The 5,972-nt window shown below is 31.5% G+C and overlaps 1 long non-coding RNA gene across 1 annotated transcript; it reads right to left on the bottom strand.

Annotated features, from left to right (window-relative positions):
• Window positions 1-324: 324 nt before the first annotated feature.
• Window positions 325-4,451, bottom strand: LOC108740008. The gene is made up of 3 exons (XR_001938262.1): window positions 4,335-4,451; window positions 4,062-4,186; window positions 325-2,327 (listed from the first exon to the last, which is right to left on the bottom strand). It is a non-coding gene; the product is annotated as an uncharacterized LOC108740008 (long non-coding RNA).
• Window positions 4,452-5,972: the final 1,521 nt, after the last annotated feature.

Here is a 5,972-nt window from a genome sequence, read left to right as displayed (position 1 = left end):
CTTCCCTTCCCGAAGGATTTAGGATTCTTTGTTTGGGAAGTCTTGGGACTCGTTTTTGGGAGTTTCCAATACTCAATATCACGGAATTTTCGAAATTACGTGTACTGGGGACTTCTAAGTTCGAATTTGGAACTCCAACCTTCGGGCCTTGTCCCGGACGGTCTTCGAATTAAAAAAACCTTTAGCGCTAAACCTGGTAGGCGTGAAAAATTTATTTTGTTCTTTTTTTATTAAATAAAACAAGTAGTACGGCTCTCTTCTTTTATTTAGTCCCTATCCCCTCCGCCCTCCCCCCGTGCCCCCCTTCCCCACATTCACACTCTCATTCACACCCTCTCATTCGCTGTGGGGGAGAATAAAAATGCAGGAGGGTGAACAGGAGTTTACCCTCATGCATTCTCATTCTCCCCCACTCTCGTTCACACCCTTTCATTCGTAGTGGGAGAGAGTAAAAGTGCATGAGGGTGAACAAGAGTTTACCCTCATGCATTCTTATTCTCCCCCACTCTCTCTCGCTCACACCCTCTCATTCGTAGTGGGAGAGAATAAAAATGCATGAGGGTGAACAGGAGTTTACCCTCATGCATTCTCATTCTCCCCCACTTTCTCTCTCATACATACACGTCATACATACATACACACTTTCACACATTCACGCCCTCGTTCACACCCTGACATTCGTAATGGGAGAGAATAAAAGTGCATGAGGGTGAAATAGAATTTACCCTCATGCATCCTCATTTTCCCCCACTCTCTCTCGCTCGTACACATACACACACAAAACCAGTCTCACTTTCATCCTTACCCTCATTCACAATAGGGAAGAAGAAAAATGCACAACGATGAACGGGAACGCGACCGTTTACCCTCATGCATTCTTATTTTCCCTATCCCTCATGCATACACAAACTCCCATATTCGTTCTCATTCTCACTTTTGTTCATCCACTTTCTCATAGCAGAAACTAAGAATGTAAGAGGGTGAACGGGAATGCGGCCATTTACCCTAATTCATTCTTATTTTCTACTCACTTATACACACACAAATTCCCATTTTCAATCACATTTACCCATACTCATTTATGGGAGAACAGAAATGCATGAGGGTGAACGGTAATGTGACCGTTTATTCTCATGCATTCTTATTTTCCCTTACTCATACACACACAAATTTCCATTCTTATTCGCAGTTTAAGTTTTAAAACAAAAATGCATGGGGATGAACAAGAGTGTGACTTTATCCCAATGCATTCTTATTTTTTCTCACCCTCTCTCATTCATACACAAATAAATTCCCATTCTCATTTTCGATCTCATGCAGCCTTCACAATCACAATGACTACTTTTTCTCCCTCAGTCTCTCCCCTTAATGAATTTCCTTTCTTTCCCTTTTTATTACTACATGGTATTTACAAAGATATCCTTAATAGTTAATAAATACTAAATAATGGAATTTTAGCCTTAAGTATATGGTAAGTACAGTTCAAATAAATGATATTACTAGTATTCATAAATTAATTCCTAAAATATTAATTATATAAATAGTATAAATTACATCTCAAGTAATTGCTGTAAATTATCTTAACTACTAAATTTAATAACGTATAACGTAGATCATTATTTTTTTAAATATTCATTACAGTTTACATTAACAATTGAAAAAGTGGATTTATTGTTGTTATGTTAACTAACGTTTAATTTGTAAACTATTTGATGAAAATAAAAGGAAAAACTCAAACATTAATCTTTTTTGAAAAGTTACTCTTACGCTTAAGAAAACATTTAAAAACGGAATTTGGAGTGTAGAAATGCAAGATACCTAATGATTGTATAATAAAAAATTAATCAAATTAAAAAAAAATTACCACAATTGACTGTACAAAATAATAAGCCACAATAATGCAAACTAGATAAAAAATTAAGCTAAAGAAAAATAACAATGTAATATGAATGAGAAGTTCCAATATACTATTTATATGATTTTGCTAATAATTAAACATGTGAAAGTAATCTATTAAAAAGAAATCCAAATGAAGAACGACAAATTAATTATAAAAGCTTAAATGAGAAAATTACAATTACCTGTCCTACGAAGAAGTTTAAATGAAAAAGAAAGTATTAAACTATAGCAGCATAAGAGTAATTAAAAATATTGGAAAAGAAAATGGAAATTATTAAAGCAAAATTTTGTTCAATAAACCCACTCAAAAAAATAAATTTTAAAAAGTAACACTCCATTGTTCCATCATCCACCGAAGCTAGATGATGGTAGGGCTCCAACGCACCTTAGGAACTTACTCCAACAGCAAAATATGGACATCGTCGAATCTGAAAAAATATTTTCAAGAAATATTAATTTTTCGTTGAATCAAATTAAGTCTGTATAGGTAAATAATCCAATAAATTTATTAACATTAATATTTTTTCAGTAAATACATTCATCTAATTTCGCGCGTATACTGAGAATTTGAATTTTAAAAATTATATGCGAATATTCGCGCTCTATATATAGGCAACCCATTCTACTGCACAGTATTCTCGTAGTTGGTGCAGCAGTAGAGTTCCAATCTTTTGATTAAAAACTTACTTTTCAAAAAGAGGGTAAAAAATATTTACTAGTAAATCACAGTGAATACACCCATAACTACATTACTACAACTTAGTAATTCCAGTTCGTTTCATTAGGAAGAAATTAACTTATCATGAAATAAAAACGACGATTTTAAATTGTGGGGATTGAAAGTGCACCCTGGAAGTTTCTACCTATAAAATTCATTCAACTGACAACTTACAACATCATAAATACATTTTGATACTTCCAGCTTGTTCAGTAAGGGAGAAATTAATTACTCAAAAAATAAAAACGACGTTTTTAAATCAAGGGTTGAATGTGCATCCCAGTAATTTCCAACTATAAAATTTGTCACACTAATGCCTGAGAACTATTTTAATGAATTTTAGTACCTTCAACTACTTTAGTAAGGGAGAAATTAATTTATCAAGAAATAAAAGTGACGTTTTTAAATCAAGGGTTGAAAGTGCATCCCAGTAATTTCCAACTATAAAATTTGTCTCACTGATGCCTGAGAACTATTTTAATGAATTTTAGTACCTTCAACTAGTTTAGTAAGGAAGAAATTAATTTAACAAAAAATAAAAGCTTTGATACACTTTCGTACCTTTAGCTCGTTTAATGAAGGAAAAATTTATTTTATGTGTAAGGGAAAGATAAAAAGATTATTCCTACCTTTCCAATGCAGTATGTAGTGTCAATGATTTGGAATATTTCTGGAATAACATTGTTGTGTCCGCTTCTGTGGTCAACAGCCCGAAACACTGAGGGAATACTCCGTAGAAGAATAGTTCCGAGTACTAAAATAATAACAATTTTATTGTATGATCAATAAGAAAATATTAAAACGTTTCAGAACAACGTTATTACACCTTGGTACCTTCAACTCGTTTAATAAGGGAGAAATTAATTTATCAAGAAATAAAAACTACGGTTTTATACTAAGGGTTGCAAAAGTGCGTCGAGATAATTTTCAACTATAAAATTTTTCCTCATGTATATCTCAGAATAGCTTTAATACATTTCAGTACCTTCAGCTCAGTTAATAAGGGGGGAATTAATTAATAAACACATCGTTTTTATATAAAGGGGTGAAAGTGCATCTCGGTAATTTCCAACTATAAGATTTGTCTCACTGATGACTCAGAATGACTTTAATACATTTTGGTACCTTAAACTCGTTTAATAAGTGTGAAATTAATTTATCAAGAAATAAAGACGATGTTTTTAAACTAAGGATTAAATGTGCATCCCGGTAATTTCTAACAATATTTGCCTCACTGATGCCTGAAAACTATTTCAATGAATTTTATTACCTTCAACTAGTTTAATAAGAGAGTGAATGTGCACTTTGATAGTTTCAAATTACCTATAAAAGTTTTCTTTCTCATGTCTCAGAACAACTTTGATACACTTTCGTACCTTTACCTCGGTTAATAAAGGAGAAGTTTATTTTATGTGTAAGTGAAAGATAAAAAGATTATTCCTACCTTTCCAATGCAGTATGTAGTGTCAATGATTTGGAATATTTCTGGAATAACGTTATTGTGTCCACTTCTGTAGCCAACAGCCCGAAACACTGAGGGAATACTCCGTAGGTGAATAGTTCCAAGTACTAAAATAATAACAATTTTATTGTATGACCAATAAGAAAGTATTAAAATGTTTTAGAACAACTTTATTACACCTTGGTACATTTAACTCGTTTAATAAAGGAGAAATTAATTTTAAATTTAAAGAAAAGGTAAAAAGATGAACCGTACCTTTCCAATTCAGTAAGCAGTGTCGATGATTGGAATATTTCTGGAATAACATTGTTGTGTCCACTCAGTAGTCAACAGTCGAAACACTGAAAGAGCTTCCGTAGGTGAATAGTTCCAAGTACTAAAATAATAACAATTTTATTGTATGATCAATAAGAAAATATTAAAACGTTTCAGAACAACGTTATTACAAAATAACAATGTAATATGAATGAGAAGTTCCAATATACTATTTATATGATTTTGCTAATAATTAAACATGTGAAAGTAATCTATTAAAAAGAAATCCAAATGAAGAACGACAAATTAATTATAAAAGCTTAAATGAGAAAATTACAATTACCTGTCCTACGAAGAAGTTTAAATGAAAAAGAAAGTATTAAACTATAGCAGCATAAGAGTAATTAAAAATATTGGAAAAGAAAATGGAAATTATTAAAGCAAAATTTTGTTCAATAAACCCACTCAAAAAAATAAATTTTAAAAAGTAACACTCCATTGTTCCATCATCCACCGAAGCTAGATGATGGTAGGGCTCCAACGCACCTTAGGAACTTACTCCAACAGCAAAATATGGACATCGTCGAATCTGAAAAAATATTTTCAAGAAATATTAATTTTTCGTTGAATCAAATTAAGTCTGTATAGGTAAATAATCCAATAAATTTATTAACATTAATATTTTTTCAGTAAATACATTCATCTAATTTCGCGCGTATACTGAGAATTTGAATTTTAAAAATTATATGCGAATATTCGCGCTCTATATATAGGCAACCCATTCTACTGCACAGTATTCTCGTAGTTGGTGCAGCAGTAGAGTTCCAATCTTTTGATTAAAAACTTACTTTTCAAAAAGAGGGTAAAAAATATTTACTAGTAAATCACAGTGAATACACCCATAACTACATTACTACAACTTAGTAATTCCAGTTCGTTTCATTAGGAAGAAATTAACTTATCATGAAATAAAAACGACGATTTTAAATTGTGGGGATTGAAAGTGCACCCTGGAAGTTTCTACCTATAAAATTCATTCAACTGACAACTTACAACATCATAAATACATTTTGATACTTCCAGCTTGTTCAGTAAGGGAGAAATTAATTACTCAAAAAATAAAAACGACGTTTTTAAATCAAGGGTTGAATGTGCATCCCAGTAATTTCCAACTATAAAATTTGTCACACTAATGCCTGAGAACTATTTTAATGAATTTTAGTACCTTCAACTACTTTAGTAAGGGAGAAATTAATTTATCAAGAAATAAAAGTGACGTTTTTAAATCAAGGGTTGAAAGTGCATCCCAGTAATTTCCAACTATAAAATTTGTCTCACTAATCCCTGAGAACTATTTTAATGAATTTTAGTACCTTCAACTACTTTAGTAAGGGAGAAATTAATTTATCAAGAAATAAAAGTGACGTTTTTAAATCAAGGGTTGAAAGTGCATCCCAGTAATTTCCAACTATAAAATTTGTCTCACTAATCCCTGAGAACTATTTTAATGAATTTTAGTACCTTCAACTACTTTAGTAAGGGAGAAATTAATTTATCAAGAAATAAAAACGACGTTTTTAAATCAAGGGTTGAAAGTGCATCCCAGTAATTTCCAACTATAAAATTTGTCTCACTAAT

This window comes from Agrilus planipennis, unplaced genomic scaffold (assembly GCF_000699045.2).
Source record: "Agrilus planipennis isolate EAB-ADULT unplaced genomic scaffold, Apla_2.0 scaffold200, whole genome shotgun sequence".
NCBI classification, from domain to species: domain Eukaryota; kingdom Metazoa; phylum Arthropoda; class Insecta; order Coleoptera; family Buprestidae; genus Agrilus; species Agrilus planipennis.
Note: the sequence above shows the minus strand (reverse complement) of the source record. Positions and strands in the feature narration are given on the sequence as shown.